Source organism: Chlamydotis macqueenii, chromosome 2, assembly GCF_036417535.1.
Source record: "Chlamydotis macqueenii isolate bChlMac1 chromosome 2, bChlMac1.mat, whole genome shotgun sequence".
In the NCBI taxonomy this organism is placed as follows: Eukaryota; Metazoa; Chordata; class Aves; order Otidiformes; family Otididae; genus Chlamydotis; species Chlamydotis macqueenii.
In genome coordinates, this window is record NC_141557.1 from 152,570,914 (window position 1) to 152,591,290 (window position 20,377).

Below are 20,377 nucleotides of genomic sequence, written 5' to 3' on the forward strand. Positions count from 1 at the left end.
CTTGTTGGAGCGAATCCAGAGGAGGGCCACGAAGATGATCAGAGGGCTGGAGCACCTTTTCTATGAGGACAGGCTGAGAGAGTTGGGGCTGTTCAGCCTGAAGAAGAGGAGGCTCCGGGGAGACCTGATAGTGGCCTTCCAGTACCTAAAGGGGGCTTATGAGAAAGCTGGACAGGGACTTTTGATAAGGGCATATAGTGATAGGACAAGGGATAATGGCTTTAAACCGAAAAAGTGTAGATTTATGTTAGATATAAGGAAGATAAAGATATAAGGTGGTGGAACACTGAACAGTTTGCCCAATGAGGTGGTGGATACCCCAACCCTGGAAACATTCAAGACCAGTTTGGATGGGGCTCTGAGCGATCTGATCTAGTTGAAGATGTCCCTGCTCAGCGCAGAGGGGTTGGAACTAGATGATCTTTAAGGTCCCTTCCGACCCAAACCATTCTATGGTTCTATAATGATGAATTGTGTGGGTGACGCCAGGCCACTGGCTACGTTGCTCCTGCTGCCCCTTGCCTCAGTAAGCAACTGCAGCTCAGCCTCTGGGCTTATTCAGACCAGGGAGGGGAGAAAAGTGGGTGGTGGGGCACGTGTTTGGATGACTCTGAGGTTGCAGTCACCCTACTGAAAGACAAGAAGCACTCTTCAACTCACTCTCTGGGCTTGCAAGGCTGAGCAGAGAATGGGAAGGTTTCAGTAATAGTGAAAATCTCAAATTCGTGTAGGAACTTTTTACTTTTAGCCTTTTACTTTCCACTTCCCCACCGCCCCGCCTGTGACTCAACACCATAGCCGCATGGCAGCACAACTCTGGGCACACAATCGTCCTCCAGATATTATAACTGTCAGGCAAACAGATTGCTCACTCCATCCTGTGCTGAGCTGGAAGGATTACAATATAGATTAGGATCAGGATTGCCTTCCTAATGTTCTCGGCCTCAAAACAGGTGCAAGGGGAAAACACGTGAGGGAAAATATTTGCCAGTGGAGAATCTCTGCAGGAGGAATTGTTGGATAAATACTAACTGGAGATTGGGATCAGGCAGCTGCTGAGCTGGGCTTTTCCCACTCGGAGGTAGTCTGAGAGCAGCGTTGTGGGCTGCAGGCCTGTGCAAGGCAAAAATGCCATTCCGTGCATGCATGACGGTAATTGCCTGTGCACTCACATGCTGTGTCCTGAAAGACTCTGGTAAAACGATAATAAAACAACAGGAAAAAGGACTGAACACACTTCTTTGTCAGCGAAGTGGACAGCATATGAGACCTGCTCTTGCAGGTGGGTTAAAGAATGGAGTGAAAAGCGTGACTGTAGAGTGAGATCCCAAGGATTCATGCATATACACAGCCTTTTGTTCAGGTAATCCTGCCTGTGTTGAGGTTGTTTGAGAACTACAAATGCAAAGAAAGAGCCACAGGTCCCAAGTCAATACGCGCCACCGATAGCCTGGCATCTTTGCTACGGAGTATTAACTCTAGCCTGCATGTGTGGTATATCAATTTAGATTCTTTCCTGTAAATACATCTGTGCTGGAAAGCTCAGATTGGATTCAGCATGTATTTCGCACTTGCTTTTTTCAGCTGGATAGACTTAAGCAAACTGAGATCATGTGACTTGCCAAAACCACCCAGTGAGTCATTGGCTCAGCCCAGATTAGATCTCAGGATCTTTCTAGCTTTGATCTAGCCACAAGACCACATGGCCCCTTTCTATAGTCTTTGATGAAAGGCTACATAAACACACATAAGGGAGTTCACTGAATTTTTTTGGAGGTTCTGAAAAAAGTTTTGCCCCTGCGGCAAGCAAAATTGGAATGGGCTATAAATGGGTGCCATGCACATATCTGCTGGAGTAAAAGAAGTAACAGGGAGAAAGTATACGTCCAAGCACCCAAAAGAAAACCTCTGTGCAAATGACAACAGGATGCTTTGGATAATAGTGCTGTGGATGCCGTACCTGCCATATGGGTCTTTCCACAAGAGCTGGTTACCTTATAAAGAGACATTGTTGCGTCATCCTTCAGAAAGTACAAACACATTAAGCAATGTTATTCTCTAAAACATCAACACATGAGCTACTTACAATGGACTAAAAAGTCATTGTTGCTTTGGGGATATATTTGTCCCAAGTGATTCATAACAATCTGTGGCACTGAGGCTATGAAGACTTCTAAAGGATGCCTCCACTTCCAGGCAAGTATCCACAGAAACAAGCCCACAAGTTTGCTTTGTTTGCCTTCTTTTACCTAGGATAACCTTTTAAGCTGCTTTGTAGACAGCCAGGCTTCCCGGCTGAAGCAGATGTCTATCCCCTCTGGATGCTCAGCTCTGCTTTCTGTACCTGCTGCGCTGCTGACCACCGCAAGCCCTCCTGGAGGAGGGGCAGCGGTGCCCTTCGCTGGGCCGGATGAAGACCAGGACGTCTTGGTGGCAGTAGCTTCTACAGTACAGTACTAATGTGGTTCCAGAGGCGGCTGCCAGGAATTGCTTGCCCATGCCTGCCTGCGCCAGGAGATGTGTGGAATGATGAAACCGAAGCTAGCGGAGTGCAGAGGCTGAGTCGCTGTGACCCGGGGATTTGCAGCAGGACCCAAGAGCAGCTCAGATACCCCTGTGCTCTCAGGGTGGGCAGCTCAATTAGGCAAAGTCCATCTTTTGGCAAAGGAAAGCTCAATCATGACCACTGATGCCAGAAAACTGTTTAGGCCTGTAAATCATCTTTTTATTCTTTCTTTCTTTCCCCTCCACCCCTGCTCTGCCCTCCAAAATCAGCTCTAACATGTAGGGAGACATCCTGTAATATTTTGGATCCTGTGTAGCCCCCACGGCTGCCTGGAATTTAGTTTTCAGAGGGATCCACGTCACCAGGGTAAAGCAGCGTGTGTGTGTCTGTGTCAACACATAACAAAACACATTGTACGCACCCTGAGCTCAGGAACCAATACGTGCTCTGGCAGGAAGACAGCTGTACAAGCAAGAGCACAGGGTCATAAGCAAAGGCAATATTGTCTCCTGTGAGACTAATAAAGACAAAAGACAAAGCAACTATTTACTGTCCTATTGAGGGGGCTGCTTGGGGCACTGTACTGGGGAATGCAGCAGCTACCGTCACACAGTCACTAAGCACAGGTAAATGTTCAACCTGAAAAGCGTACAGAAACTCAATCCCAAACTGTATACTGATGTTCTGGGCACTGAGGCAAGCGCATAGCTGAGGCACGTCCGAGAAGCCTGTCTTCTGTCCTCCTCTCATACTGGTATTAGCTCGTCCTACCTTCTTGATTTGAATCAACTGAACAGCATCCACAACAACTCACGCGTTCACTTTGGATCAGCTGTAGAGGTGCAGTCAGACCCCTTCTCATGCCCTAGGAAACCGAGGACCTCTGTGTTTCTGCACCAGGACTGGGCTCTGTGCTACTGCCAAGCTCTAAAAGCCTGCACAGCATTGTGCCCAGTACCAGCAGGAAATGTCTTCCTTCTGGTACTGCAAGTAACAAGACGTGATTTATGGAGTGAAGTTCTACTTAATAAAACTGGAAATGAGATACTGATGGGTGGCTGTGAAAAGATCACCTCACTGTGCAAGAGAACAGGATGTTCAGTCCTCCAGTCACCTCTTCAACAGCTCAGAGGAGGAAACCCCACCAGGATTTTAATTCACTGTTAGTTTGGTTACTTCATCCAGCCAACAGCAGTTCCCCTGAGTTTATAAAAAACAGGGGTTCATTTCTCAAACTTCAGACAATTCTGGATAACTCAAAAGAGAGCCTTCTTCTGAAGGGAAGGACTAATCACACAATCTAAAAATTAGAAATTGTTTTTGTACCACAGATCATAATCATATTAGATTTATCTCATGCAACTGGATTAGAACACTAATTATCAGCCTATGTATGCATTGTGCACACACGTCTGGGAACGTAAACACCCATTACTTTACTATATTCAGAAATACACACAGGGTCGAACCCAAAACCCAAGTGGAGGTTATTGCTGCCCTGTGTAGGGAGGAGGATATCCGCATCTGTGGTGCTGGACAATCTCCACTTCATCAATGGCTTTTGATGCTTCAGATATCTGGCCTTGTCTGTGAAGATGGTATCTTGGAGGTGGAGGATTCGGCAAAGCTTGTGGTGGTGGTGGTGGAACAACAGGTAGGCAATAGAAAAGTGTATGGCCTGGTAAGACTGGAAGAGATTGCATTGAAAATTGGGTTTCTGCCAATGAAACATTAGTAGCCATGGGGCAAGTTAAGCCTTGTGACCTTGTGGTCCAACTTCTAGCCGTATCCTCTTCAGGAGAAAAACCAAGTGATGCTGGTGCCCTTACTGAAGTCAGCAGACCTGAAGAATGTGTGTCATTGTCAGAAGCCCAAGCACACACTAACAAACTTTGTCACTTCTTGGAGACACAGGCTGGTACATCACATTACTTCACTGTGACTGATGGATCTAAGACCTCTGTGGAGCAGCAGAGAGCACCATCCTGGAGACAAAGATCACTGACTTTTTTTAGTCATGACATGACTGAAGGCCTGCTCACCGTATCGAGGGTGGGTTAAACACACTCTCTCTCACTTCAGTGTCATTACAACACATTGCCAAGTCTGTTCTTTGGTTTTCCCACTTCCTACAAATTATTGCTAACAGGAACATTTTTTTTTGTGGTCTCCTTGTGTCTGAGTTTTCAAGGTTGTGCTGTGTTTATGTGTGCATGTATGTGTGTGTGCGCATGTGCGCATGTACTGAAAGCAGTTGCTGGCATAGTTGACTGGGAACATAAATGTAAAATGAGAAGTGTTAATGAAAATTGGAAATTGTCCAAGAAGATTCTACTAGATGTTCAAAAATCCATGATATCATGGAGATGGAAAATAGACACATGGTGTAAGAAACAGCCTGCTTAAAAAGAGATGTAGAAAAAGCAATATCATGTGAAGAAATGATGTATAAAGCAGGCAAAAAACCCCAGGAGACAGAATGATGATTATAAATTACAAGTCAAAACAATGTAAGTGATTGATAAAAGGAAACCAAAGGATTAATAGGCTATCAACAGCCAGCGGAGTGAAAGAAATGCAGAAAACATTCAAAAAATCAAGTCAGGAACAATGCTGCGTCCTCTCCCAAACTCATCCCCATGGCAGTATAGGTCAATTGCTAAATGCAGATGGTAATATCGTAAAGAGTTGTGAAAAATGTTCAACAGCTATTTCTGCTTTGCATTTGGAAAGGAGCGGGATATTCATCCCATACGATGTTGCAGATGGAGTACAGCATTTACCATCTGGAACAAAGGAAGATGTGAGGCAGCATCTGCTAAAATTAAACATTTTTCACATCATCTGGCCTGGCTATCTCTGTGTCTTAAAGGAGTCAGCTAAAATGCTTGGTGAAGTCTTATATTGACAAATCTGGAGAAATTCCAAAGACATGGGAAACTGCCAGGGCAGATCCTGGACTTAATAGGCGTAAAAGGGACATCCCGGGGAGCAATAGGCTGGTTAGTGGGACAGTATCCCTCGACACAATCACCAAAAGTTAATTCAGGCCTCCAACAACAAGGCCTTTGAGGCTAAAAAAAACCCAACAAACAATGCTAATCTGCAGGGTTTTGTGGAAGGTAAGTCTTGTGAAAGAAACCTGTTGTCTTTTTCTTCAGACAAGATTAGAGAGCTGGTTGACACGGTGTTCTTGGCTTTCTCCACCACATGACAGGTTGATTAATGAGCTTGCATTATACGGGATGAATAGGGCACACTCTACCTGGGTTAAAAGTTGGCTGAGTGACAGTTGTTAAAAAGTTGTTATTAATGGGGAAACAGCAGCCGGCCTGAGATGTTCGAGGGGGTAAAGTCAGCCACATGGAGTTCAGTGTTTCTGTAGCTTCAGTCTAGTTAACTCAAACATCTCCATCCTATAGTAAAGAGTTAGAGAGCTTAATGTCGCATATTTATCTTGGCGAGATCTTGTCTGTTTGCACAGCACTAGGATACATCTGAGCAATTACCTCCATTACCCAGGTAGAAAAGCAAGGAGGTAACAGAAACAGGCTGCTATTTTAGGAAGCTGTGAGAAACAGCGGATGCTGAGAAACCAGCCACTTTCTTAAGGGGCAGTTTGGGCAGGCGATATATCAAATTTCCAGCCTGACAAACCCACCAAGGCCAAGCAAATCAGTAGCAGAGCTGGGAAGAGAGCTCAGCAGTCGCTGGCTCCAGGCCTGACCCAGGATGACTCACTTATCTTACACATGTTGCATCTTTTCCATGTGGGGAGCAGGCATTGACATCAGCAGAGCCCGAAAGAACTTCTCCCGCTGGCCAGCACTGACTGTTCGCTCTCTTCCCAGCACACGCGTCAGCTTCCACCATCAAATAACTGGAGCAGCTCTTCAGTAAAAAAAGAAAACCCTTCCTCCGTTACTAAATGTCTGATAGAAGAGGAAAGAAACGAGTTCTTGTATGCTAATGTGCTCATCAAATGTTTGCTCCTAATTTACCACTTCACTTGCTTTGCTGTCTCTCCTGACAACTTGACTGCTCACGGCAAATGGCAGCTTGCAGGGTGCTGCACAGGCTGGGGTGACTGTTAAACACAGTTGTAGGAAGAAGCCAGGTAGGGTAAACTTGTGCGTAAATTTTTGATTTCTAGAGCTGGCACAGCAAAAAAGCTTGTGTCTCAGTTTGCCAGTACCCCTTCAGCTGCTGGTACCTGGTTTAATGCTGGGGCCTGGCTGCAAGGCTGCAAGTAGAGCCCAGTTCTGTCCTGGGAAGGCTAGAGAAGAAATGAAAAACCCCTCCGGGAGGCAGCGCTTATGGCAGAGCTGCCCTGCGCCCTCCCTCCCAGTGCCTCTCGCCCTCCCACAACAACAACCCCAGTTGTTGATCCTAGGGAAGATATCGTAGCTGGCAGAGAGAGAAGTAGTCACTGTTCTGAAGGTGAGGGTGAGATAGCCTTTATTAGAAAAAAAAAAAAAGAGGGAAATGAGGTAAAACAACTGGTTTGCAAGTAAAATACTTATCTGTTGGAAACTAGCAAGCTTCATTTTATTTTCTCTGCACTGCCTCTTCTTGATGAGTTGCCAGCTATGACATCTCTCCTAGGATCAACAACACAGAGAGCAGGAATAACTGACAGCTGGACCCGTTTGGGCCTTCCATGAAAAAAAAAAATACTATGATTAATAAACAAAACACAGGGCAGAAAGCGTCATACTGGGGATGCTCCAGGAAGGGCAGGGTGCAGTGCTTGCCTTATGCACCTGTCCCCCCTGGACAGGCCATTTCCCTGAAGAAGGCAGGTCCCAGCAAGGGCAGGGTGGTTAGTGGTGGCACTGGGGGCAATGGCAGCAGCAGTGGCAATGAAGATGTGGACAGAAATCCCCGCTGGGCGCAGAGGTCCCCAGGGGCAGGGGAGCTGAAACTCAGCACTTGCCCACATGGCAGCCGAGATGCCAAGCTCAGAGGGCAACCGGGAAAGCGTGCCTGGCTACAGCCCCCTAACAATATGTCCTGGCACTTGTTTTTATCAGTACCAGCACTCTCCGTACTGTAATTACAGCCAATCGCCAGGAAAAATCAGCAGAAACTCTAACCCCTCCATTTGTACGACTGCAACAAAACCCAGGTGCGGAGCCAGCACACCTGCTGCCTCCTGAGGTGCCAGCACGGGACTGAGCCCCCGGCCATCTCACTATCGTGGAAATGGCTGGCTTTTTCTGGAGACCTCAACAAGGTCCCATCAGGGTAAGGAGATGTGATGGGGCTGGGAGAGCCTCCTGGAGACCCTCAGGGCTTGGGTGCAGCTGCAGCGTCGTGATACAGAGTCATTGAAGACACCTCCATGGAGGTGGGGTGACTAGGCAAGGAGACCTTGCAGGCAGTGTGCTGGGGACCAGGGCACTTGCTGAGGTGTCCCAATACCCCCGTTTGTTCATTCACCACACCCTTGGGTGAGGAAAGCCTTATTGTTCCCAGTTATCTCAAAATCACCCACAACTCCAGCTGATGTGACATGACATGAAGACAAAAGCACTGATGCACAGTGGAAAAAAAATAGCCAGAACTCATTTCTAAATGGTGGAGGTGGAGACCCCTCTTCCTTATCTGCTCACACTGGGGTGAAGCTGCAGATGTTTCCCTGGACAACACCACCATGTGCTGCCTCTCCTGAGATGGAGGTGCAGGGGCTGCCATCCTTCCATGGCTCTTACACCCCTGGGGCAGCCTGGAAAGACCATCTCCTTTACTGGTGATTGGGGTAGTTTCAGAGCCTGTCTGCCCCTGGACATCCACAAAGAGAGCCTGGCAATATTTGCATATTTTCCGAGAAATGACTTGATTTCTTCCCTTTTCAGATGTTGGGCTGATAGCTCTTGGTTGAGTTAAGCCCCTCTTCACCTCCTTGGGGCTGAGCTCTGCTGCTGTGGGGTGAGCGCTCATGTACTGTTCTTCACAAACTAATGGCCAATCCTCCTCCCTCCCCTCAGGTACTTGTTTGAGTGGGAATTGCCCTTTCCTGCAAATAGCACATTACAGCCTCTGGCACATTACTGTACCTGAAATTAAATTTAAATGCACTGAATATATGTCTGGCTTCTTATTGAGATCATTCACTATGAGAGTGGGCAAGGGGTCCTGGCTTCAATATTTTTCCATTAGGCAGAGCTTAACACGAATTTCAAGATTCACGGGAGAGTCCTGGAGCAGCGGCCTTTCTCTGTCTCCATCTGGTGCACAGCTATCCCAGTATGCTGCATGCTAAGACATCTCCTGCCATATTTGTAAATAATGCTAATTACTCTGAGCTCCCTCAGAAGCACTGGAATTAGAAGGAATAATAAGCAAACACCAAAGTTGTCCTTCTGAGGTGCTGCAAGCCTGCGTTAAGCAGCTGGCATTACTGAGCACAGAAAATTCAGCAGCTGACCAAAGACGAAACGCAGCCGCACTGACTGCGCAGAGCTGGCAGCCTTAACCTGGGCTCAGACCTCCCTAAAACCCCTTGGCAGGAGAGGAGGACATCAAAAGGCTCAGTTCTGAGCTCAGCTGAGGAGTTAAGATGAAAAGGCTTTTTCTCCGGAAGAAGCAGTGGGAAGCGGAGGCTTCCGGGGAGGCTGTGTGATGAACTGCGCTGGGGCCGAGAGCAGCCCCGATGCTGCAGCCATAGGAAGGGGCCCAGGCGGATGTGGATTCCATGGGTAAGCTACAGGATCAGGACTTTCTCAGGAGCAGTACATCAGTGAGATCCATGAATTGATATGGGGGATGTAATCAGTGCCTTGCGAGGTTGTAAATAGGCCAGCAGCAGCTCAGGCTGCGATGCTGAAGGGTGAACACACTAGGGCAGGAGGCTCTGTTTCTGCTATGACCAGCCTGTATAATTTTTCCAGGTTGTTTGGTGCTGCTTTTTTCCTTCATCTTAGAGAGAAAAAATAAAAAAAAATCCATAATTTTCAAAGGACACGATAAAGGGCAAAGGCTTTCCTTTTATTTGCATAAAATATATATTTTACAATATTAAAAGAAATCTAATGCTTGTGGCAAAATAGCATTCACATTCATTCACTTGTGGCCAAGCTTCAAGATTAATTTAGGTCTGTGCAGCTGCAAACTTCTCACTTACTGCCTCAGCCACCTGCGTTCACCATGGGCTCTCCGCGACAGTGACACACATCTTCATGCTGTGGTCAGTCCTACAGTGCTGCCCACATCACAGAAGTAGTTTGGGGAGCTCCACGGGTGAGTTTTGCAGCCTGCATTGAGCTCTGGCTGAAGGCAGGTGGTCTCACACTGACCCAGTTGCTCTAACGTGGACATGTCCAGGCTGCGGTGGTCAGGAGCCGCACCAGGACATGGGTGTGGAGCAAGAGCACATCCAAAGCCATGAAATGGGGTTCAGCGTGGGGCTGCCTGAGGTAGCCCAGGCCCAGCTGGCACACTTGCGGGGCACAGCAAGGGTCAGGTCGTCCCCAGGTTGGAGAAGCCAGGTTGTATTTACACAGCGCTGCCTACGAGCTCCTAAGCCCTGGCTCTTGGCAGCTACAGCCTGATTTGTCTAGACTACATCTGGACTCAGCCTGGCTCCTGGCCAGCTCAAATGAATCTCTCAACACTGGGCTTCCCACACGTCCAACCCTGGGATTAGCATGGGCAGAGAAAGCTCCCATCCATCTGCAACAGCCAATACAGTCAGGGCCGTAGATGTTGATAATACATCCTGGATTTGCTAGAACATTTATCTCCCAAAACCTTTGAAGCAGACGCATTTTGTTTTGTGTTTGCAGCTCGTGCAAGAGTCCCTGTCATTGACCGGCATTCCTTGGCAATACTGCAACATAAATACTAACAATATGCACTATAAATACATATTTTCTAGCAGCTGAGCCAAAATTGAATGAAGTCCATAGAGAGGCATAGACAGCCTTCACTGGTTTTACAGTGGGACATTTATTTTTGTTCTTTGAAATAAAAAAAGAATTGCCATCTAATAAAAAGTTTTCAGGTCTTAGTTGACTCTCTGGCTATGTCCATATTAGTATACTAAGCAGCACACATTCCTGGGCCCTGATACACAATCATCCATGCTATTGAATAGTTAAAATGTTCCATTGTGCAGCCCTGGCCGGTGTTAACTAGCAGGCTTCCAAACAATTCCCAGGCACCCTTGTTTGGGAGTCAACACAGGCACCCTTGTTTGGGAGTCAACACAGGCTCAGTGGGCAGGTTGGATACAGCTACCCTGTTTTGATGGGTAAGGGAATTTAACTGTATGAACGTGCTGCTCCATGCCAGTTGGCCTCAGGGCCAGAAATGGTCCCAAGCACATTTATTTTGGTTGTGACCACTTATTTAAATGTGTGTAAACAGGTAATTAGGATTGCACAATTGTTGCTTGGATTAATTGTATATGCCAGATCTTTAAAAGAGGGTGAATGCTCAGCACCCAATATGCACCTTTAAAAAAAAAAAAAAAAAAAGCAGCAGTAATTGTGCGTAATAAACACTTGAAAAACTGGCCCTGGAGGTCTGTGTCAGGCTGGCAGAATTCAATAGGAGTAGTTGACTTTTGCTGCTTCCATGGCGGTTTGGGTTGGGGTTTTTTGTTTGTTTGTTTTATCTTTATTGCAGTTTCTGAAATTTGTGGCTTATTGTAGCTGCCCAGATGGATGTGAGAGTAAAGAAAATTGGCTACGCAACTTTTTTTCAGAGAAAATTGCCAAGCTAGAAAGTGGAATCCTTGAGAGTCGAGAAGGAAAAAAAACCAGCAATGGTTAAAAATGGAGTCCCGGGGCTACTTCAGCATCATGAGCCCTGGCTGCTGGAGACCTAGTCCACAGCACTAGAATCATGGCAGCAGGTGATTTAAACTGATTATTTCAATTGTGTTATTTAGCACTATAATAGAAAACTTTTTTCTTTCACTGAGGATCATAGTAGGATTTTTTTCTATTAGCAAAATATGTCTTTTTCATATTTATTCAGCTTGTTACATTACCTACTGCTCTTTAATTCACATTAGATTAATAGCAAGGAAGATTTTAAATGCAACGTGATGTGATTTATCATGTTCTTTCTTGGCCAGCCTGGTTACTTGGGGACTACATTTCTCAAACTTTCCTGCTGTGCTGTTCATTCAACATAACCCTAGGACTCGGATAAATCCTGGATTACAGTGAGTTTCTGTCAGAGTCATGACCTCGCTTGTAGTTGCAGACACTCCAGTTGGGCTTTTGAGCCCCTTTATTGGGAATCACGGTGTTAGTGTCACATTTTTGAACGCGTTCTTCAGTTCCATTTGGGTCTAATTTAGACAAGGTTGAGTGTTTTCTGATTCAGTTTGTTTCTTTGCGAAAAGAATATAATGCTAATTACTTAATCATGAAAAAAAAAAATCTTATTCTGTGTCTAGATCCTTTTTCCCCCCTCCTTGTAGGATCTCAGAACCTCTTGAAAATGTCACAAATAGTTCCCAGAGTTCACTTTATCTCCTGCTGAAGTACAGCCAGCTTTGGAGAGATCTGCGGCAAATATTTAACATTCCAGAGCAACAATTTAGGCTAGGAAGTGGAAAGGAAAGCCTTATTCAATTGAAACTAGAGGGAGATTTCAGATAGGCAGGATGGAACTACCTCAATTGTGCTTTGATTAATTATGGCTACCTCCCTGAGGTAGTCAGAAGCTTGGTCACCTTTTATAAACAGTCATAAGAGGAAAGGAGCTATAGAAAGGGAATTTCAGAATCATCCTTTGCAAACATGAATGAGTTAAACACTATCTGATAAGAAGGCAGTGTTTTGGGTTTTATTTTCAAAACATCCCATGTGTAAATGAGTAATGCAACGTTCAACCTCTTGAGCAAGTGGCCATGTACATAACAAGCTGTTTACTCAAGATACTTCCATCAAACACAATCAGGTTGCCTAACTAAGTTTGCAAGCAAATGTTACAAGACCCCCATTGCAACAGGTACTGACTGTAAAGGCCTAGCACAAAAGGCTAAGAAAGGATTAAAGCTAAATGTGACACGGATAGATAGCGAACATTGACGTACAGAAATGTTATCTCTGGGAAAACAGGGCCGGTGACAGGCAGGCTGCTGGAAAAGAAAGGCTGACAGGGAGCCAGCAAGTGTAATACTGGAGGGAAAACCTGCCAGTCAGGAGAAAGGTGAGAGAGGGGAAAGGTTCAGTGGGAGATTTTGCCCTTTTCTGTGACGGATTAGATCCTTCACAGCACAGAGCCCGGAGCAGGTTGATTTGATTTTGCTGCTCAAGGCAGTGTGACCTGGAAATACACGTGTTCTGCAAGAGCATGCACAATTCAGTTTTAAAACTACATTTGATAAATGAGACCCACGATACAATGTACCAGTTTCTCTCAAGAAAGCCATAAAGCAAACTGGTAATCGCGAAAAGATTCGTAACAAAATGCCAGAATGTAGCGACGTTATTCTGAAACAAATTACTCTCCAGAACTGGAAGTCTAAGATACCTGCATATTATAATTCTTGATCTTTCCAGGTTTTGGCACAGGAGCCATCAATTTCTACTGGTCAGACTTTATTCCCCGAGCACTGACATTTAAAGGTGGGCATTTTGAAAGTGTTATTCAAATTTACCCATATGTTAATAGGTCAATGTCCTCTGTCTTACGCCAGACAGGAAAGCCAACTCATGAATTGGAGACGTGGAGTTGGGACAAGGGTCTCACAGGCCTGACCAGTCCTGATGTTCCAATTGGAAACTCTGACACATCTTCTAGCATCATTTCCCTCTAGACTCTTCCATGAAGTAGGCATTCCCTAGACAGTATTAAGATTGGCTATATGTTTAACACGGGCAACAGAGGAGAAGAGAAGGAAGAGGTGGAAGGATGACCACTTTCCAAACCCTGGAAAACTCTGGAAAAAGTATCAAACAAACAGTTTGCAAACCCAAGAGAAGGGCAGCAGTCAACACAAATTTGTTAAAAGCAAGTCATGTAACATGGATTTTCTTTCCTTTTATAGTAGGGTAAAAGGTTTAGAGGATGGGGAGAAGGTAAGGGTTTTCCATCTGGATTTTTGTCTTGATGTAGTCCCACATGACAGGCAAATACGCTCTAGAATAAATCACTATATAATAGCTAGCAAAATGGCTTGTGCTTGGAAACTACACTATTAGTTTAACTATGAGTTAATCACCATCGATACGGAAAGCTGTAGCTGGTGGAGTTCTGTAAGGGTCTGCCCCTCTTCTGGGCAATGACAACCTGGGCAATGACAAAGCTGCATGTATGCTAGAAACTACAGTCAGAATTAAAAAATATTTGGGACAAGTTGCAGAAATGGGCTGAAGAAGGAAGGGTTCAGTGGTGCAGGTGCAAAATGCCACATGTGAGCAGAAATAGAGTAACTAGAAAAATTCGGGACAGGGAACAATGGTTTAGCTGGCAGTTCTCTTTCGAGAAGATGCTAGGGTTATAGTAGATCACATGCTGAACATGAATCAGCTGTGTCATGGGATTGCAAAAAAGGCAGACATTGTATTGGGTTCTGGTAAGAGGAATGCAGCTTGCGAGACAGATGAAGTCATCCTTCTGCTCTACTTATCATTGGTGAGGCCTTGGCTGGGGTATTATGTTGTTTGGGGCACTTCAGTAAAGATTTGGGTCGACTGGGGAGAGCTCAGAAGAGAGAAATAGGAATGATGAGAGATCCCAAAAGAGTTACTTTGTCATGCTGAGTCTGAACAAATTGTGGTCAGCTTAAAGAAAATTGAAGGGGAACACAACAGCATTCCCCAAACACGAAAAGCATACTTAATCTATTTTAAATGTATAGTGCACTGTAAGACTGTTTTAAATTTCATTAGAAAAGATTCAGATTAGTCACTGGGAAAAAACCCTAATGGTCAAAGATAATGAAACACTAGAATCAATTGTAGACCTTGAAGGACAAGCTAGGCAAACATGACAGGAATTACACAGGTTCAGCATGTTGTTTTTAAAGGATCTTGTTTTGAAACAAGAAGCATCACCTTTAGAGATCCTTCCCCTTCAGTTTACCTGGGGTGTCAGACAGCATACTTTAGGTAGCCCAGTATAACAGCATCACATCACGGCTGAGGTTGGAAGGGGCCTCTAGAAATAGCCTAGCTCAACCCGCTGCTCAAAGTGGGGGCAACTAGAGATGATGGTGCAGTGCCATGTCCAGTCAAGTTTTGAATATCTCCAGGGATTTAGATTCCAAAAGGTCTCTGTGCAACCTGCTCCAGTGTTTGACCACTCTTATATTAATTTTTGTTTTTTAATTTAATGGAATTTGCTGCATTTCAATTTGTGCCCATTGCCTCTTGTGCTGTCACTGGGTGCCACTGAGAAGAGTTTGGCTTCGTCTTCTTAATTGCCCTCATCAGGTATTTATTCAAATGGATAAGATGCTTTCAAGCCTTCTCTTCTTCAGGCTGAAGAGTCCCAGTTCTCCAAGTCTCTCCTCACATAACAGATGCTCCAATCCCTTAATCAATCTCATGACCTTTCTCTGGATTCACTTCAGTATGGCCAGCGCATCCAGCACTGGACACAACACTCCAGATGTGTCTCATCAGGGTGGAGCAGTGGGGCAGGATCATCTTCTGATGGTGATCCATCATCCAGGTCATCAGTGAAGATCTTGGAGTACTGGCCCCAGTATCAACCCCTGGGTTAGACCACTGATGACTGGCCTCCAGCTGGGTTTGTGCAATCATCACAACCTTTTAAACCTGGCAGTTTAGCCAGTTGTCAGTCCACCTTACTATCCAGTTATCTAGTCTGTACTTCATCAATTCATCTATGAGGATTTTATGGGAGACAGTGTCAAGAGCCTTGCTAAAGTCAGTATAAACAACATCTACTGCTCTCTCTTCATCCACCAAGACAGACATCTCATCATAGAAGTCTATTGAGTTGGTTACGCACAATTTCTCCTTTGTAAGTCAATGATGAATACTTCTAGTCACCTTCTTGCCCTTCATATGTTTGGCAATGGTTTCCATGATTATTTGCTCCATCACCTTCCTAGGGACTGAACTGATGCTTACTGGGTTGTAGTTCTCCAGTTTGTCCTCCTTGCCCTTGAAGATAGTAGTGACATTTGCTTTCTTCCAGTCCACATGAACCTCCCTGATTACCATGGCCTTTCAAAGATAACTGAAAGTGGCCTCACAATGATGTTGTTCAACTCCCTCAGCACTATTGGATGCATCCCATCAGGTGCCATGGACTTGTGTATGTTCGCTTTAAACTCCCTGACTTGGTCCTCACCCACCAACGGTAAGTTTTCCATGCTCCAGACTTCCCCTCTGATCTCAGGTGCCTGGGACTCCTGAAGGCAGATCTTACCAGTAAAGAGTGAAGAGGGCATTGAGGACCTTGGCCTTTTCCATGCCCTTTCCACCAGGTCCCCTGTCCTATTCAGCATCAGACCTACATTTTTCCTAGTCTTCCTTGTGCTGCTGATATACCTGCAGAAACCCTGAAGTCCAGGTTGTGATCCTACTTTTTGCCATGCTCCCTCCTCTCAGGATCCTGTACTCCACCACCTTATGGTCACTGCAGTCAAGGCTGCCACTGACCTTCATATCCCAGATCAGTCTTTCCTTGTTTGTAAGCATGAAGTCTGTCACTATTTAAAGGTGTGCCAGTGTGTGGGGAAGGGGGAAATCTTCTTGTGCGGAAGCTGAGAGATCAGATTTATTTCCTGAGTGTGATTTGAGAAAATAGAGAATTAGGGTGTGGATCTCCTTATTTTCAGCCCATCTGTCAATTCCACTCTTCTACCACTGCATCTGGACAGGAGCTACCTCTGAATTCATTTTTCTTTCTGACAGGAAAGCAGTGAAGGTTGAGCAGATGTCTGCATTAGAGTTTTGAGTCCAGTTCACTGTAGTCAATCTGACTCACTTTTCCTAAAAATCCTCTCTCTGGACTAGGAAAAAAGAATGATCAGAAACTTCTGCTGGGACTGTGAGGGCAGGATGTCTAGAGAAACATCTAGACAAATGGTGAAGATGGGGATTGGAGAGAGCTGAGTAAGGGAGAAAAGGCAAAAAGAAGGTAGAGGAAAAAAAAAAAAAGCAGGACAAGAAAACCTTCCTGTGTGTAGAACATTACCTTGGGATCCAGAAGGCTGACTCAAGTCACACCTCCACCAGTGACCTAGAATTTAACTTCAGATAAGTCTTGCCATTTCTTTAGGTTGTTCTTCTCACCCCCTCCAGCTGCAGAAGTGCTTGAGGGCAGGAGAGGGAAGAGGAAGAGTTTGGCCAAGGAAGATCTATCTATGCCTCCATGCCGCTAAGCCTGCACACAGCAGGCACATGTCTCCCGTCACATGAGGTTAGCAGTTATGTGGCCGTGTAGCTCTCTTCCCTGTCTGCCTCAACCAGATGTGTAAGCTTCTCTGCCACAGGAGCTTTTCCTCATTCTTGTAAAAAGGTTGTGACCTCAGGCCCCAGCGATCTTCTGGCTGAGCCAGATTGCCACTGCAGAAGGCCAGGTTTGGTCCATCTTCTCCACGCTAGGGAATGGCCTGAGTTCAGTGCTGTGGTGGCCCTTCTTTTCCTGGCTTAGCAGAGACGGAGGATGTTTGGGAGGCTGGAAATTAATGAGGTGAGTTGGAGGATATGGAGGCAATTTGTCAGGGAAATACAATAGGTTGGTTTATTTTTCCTGTTTCCAGGGAAATATTTTCTTTTCCCCTAGGGCAGATAGGAGAGGTTATTCCTTGGCATTGATAGCTGCGCTTTACATCAGCTTGGCCACTGTTTGAGATGGCTGCTCTGAGGTGTAGTCACAGGAATGGGAAGAAAAAAATAATGATAGAATTCCTTTGTTCTGCAAAAAGCCCATGCAAAATAAAACCTGAATGAGATGTAAGGGAGAGGAGGATGGGCAAAATTATCACCCTCCATACTCAAATGGCACAGCCCCAAGAAAGGATATGGCTTACACTTGCACAAACAGGCGTGACCTTTTGCCCTTGCTAGAAGTGACTCAGCTGCAAATATCACCCGCAATTGATTGTTACCGCAGAAAAACAAATGATTCAAACTTTGTAGAAGGGCATGTGCAAGGCACTGGAGTCCAGCAACAGGACATGAGAGATCAGCAGTCTGCTTGCAAAAGAGGTCTTTCTAAAGACCTCAACAGCCTTTAAAGCACACTTTAAGGCACAGAGTAGCACCATAGGCAGGCAAATAAAACCTGGCTCTCCCCAAAGTTAACAAAAGTATTGCCACTGGCTAACTTCCTGGGAAACAGGCTGGGAACTGTACCACAGCCTCTAAACTGGGATTATATACACTGCAGCAGTGCTTACTGGCCTTGGCATGCGAACAAACAGCAGGAACAAGCTTCTATGCAATAAGCAATGGAGAAATATTTACCTCCCAGAAAAGTCAATATTTTAGCACAAACACATTGGGAGAGTTTATGAAGGTATTTTGTTTGTAAGCAAACTTCAAAGCTTTTTATGAGTTAGCTTTTTAGCTACTATTATTTACATTTTTTAATGGCAAAACAGTTCCCAGAAGACTGAATGGGGTGAGTTTATGGCTCCAGCAAACCGAGGGAGTGACACATAGCACTTCAGTGCCGGCTGTGCTGCGGGAGCGAGCGTGCTAGGATGCCGGGTCAAGCTGTTTCCCAGGAAGATGTTCAAAGGGATCTTCTCAGCCTGGGCTTCTGGCTCCTGCTAAGCGACGTGATGTGCAAATACCCTGCAGATTAAAGAGAGCTTTACAGTGCTCCCCACTTCTGAAAACTGTGCAGATTGACTCAAAGTTTAGTTGGCTTAGTTTTTTAAATCGTATCCAATTCAGTCCTTCAGTGTATTCCTCTCAAAGAATATTTTTTGATAACTTGAGAGGTATTTTAAGGTTCCCAATCCTTCTGTCAAACAAATGGAGGGACTAGAGAGGGGTGACCTTGGACACAGAAAGAATGAGGCCAGGCCACCCAAAATTAGTAGTGAGTGTCCCTACAGCTGACAGAGGCATTACCCAAAGTTATTCACAGCATTTGAGTTTAGGTAGTAATTCCACATTATTATCCCTTTCCATTGACAGTACAGGTAGCTGAGGTAACCATTTTCCCAGCTTAGCAAAATACCAAAAGCTGAGTGATGAAGTGTTTAACCTGGTGCTACTTGGCAAGCCAAAATCTGGAGTCCTACTCCCCAGCCCACTTTGTGCCTTACTCTGCAGCCTCCCTGCTTAGCTCTGCAAAACTGCTTAGAGACAAACATTAGGTGCTTCTGCCTCTGGCTTCCTTACCAAAAACTCTCACTTGAATCTTGAAATGCTGTAAGAAAATGGATCCAGACGTCTGCTTTGTACAAAGCCCTGTGGCTGTAAATAGATAGTTTAAATAAAAGATGAGGTGCAAAACTGAGAGGTCATGGAAAGATCATTAACCATGCAGAACTGTAGAGTCTGCAGTTTTTCTCCTACTTCGCAAATTACTTGTTTCCTCCTTTGACGACTTTAAATATAAATGTGATATTAGTATGACCTTCCTGAGTACCTCTGTTCCACAGATTCCAGAGAAAAAAATATGCCATGATTTGCATAGCTTTGCTGCATATGAAAAGAAGATCTATTTCTCACATATAGTGCTTCAGAGCTGCACCACATAAAATTGTCCTGATAACTGTCTACGCAAATCCCAGCTGTGTAGCTGTTGCTGCTGCTGTTGCTATACCCTGCCCTGTGGATGGCTAATATGACAAAGAAGCCAGGGTTTCCTGGAGTATCTCAGTGGTTAGGATGCTGGCAGATGACTGGGGCACAGAGAGGATTAATTTTGCTTCTATTCAGTGACCTTGCATAAATCATTTCCCACCCTCTGAAATTGCTTTGAAAATGATGGCTGACAAGTGGTATATAAGAACTTGGTGTTTTAGCAGGGCCTGGTCATCATTTCAACACAGCCATTTTGTAATCAGAGAGACAATGGTTTATACTGGTGCCAATGTATTTCATTAGGGCCCTCCAGTCCTGTGTGGTTCCCAGTGGTATAGCTCGCTGCTGTGCCATGAACACCTCAGCTCTCTTTCCCACTGCCCCAAGCTCCCCATGTCTGTGTTACTTGGTGAGAGTGATGACCTTTCCTTTAAAGGAAAGCTAATATTGTTGGTGGGCAAACGCAATTTTCAGTTCCCCTGACCAAAGGAAAATGTGCAGCATGGGAGGATGGCAGACAGTTAGATAAAGAGAATATGAAAATGGATTTCAGTAGAAAGTTTTCTGACAATGAGATTTGAAGCAAGAAGCTCATGCAACAAGGACCCAAACCACATGGAAGTTACAGACTTGCTTCTGAATGTTGAATTGGTGGGAATCCTTCTCGGGAGCAGAGCAGAAAGGAAGCACTGGGCACTCAGAGGAGTCCCTGCATCGGGGACAATGGATGCCTCGGTGAATGTCTGCTCCTTACCTGAGCTTCCCTACTTGCAGAGAAAACCCAGTATCTTGTACTTTCTTCAGATACTTCAGGTTTTTATTACTTCTGGATACTTTCAGCCTTTCTATTGCCATGAACTAAGTGTCCATGATTGTATTCTGGAAAGGAGAGAGCTCAGCCAAGCTATTACACTGAGAGTCAGGTGGGGCACAAATGAGATTTATACTTTCCTTTCTGTCACTGTCTCCATGTGGGAGTATTTTCACATTAAGCTGTCCAGATGTTTCTTAATTTGTATCCCTCCCTGTCATCCTTCCTGTTCTTCTTGGTCTTCTCTTTTCTCTTCTGCAATCCCGAGGCAGGGTTTTTATTTTTGTTTTTTTTTTTTTTAATATTTGTTCAGATGAGGGGGCTTGCTTGCAGAAGTCTAGTTGTGGGATAGAA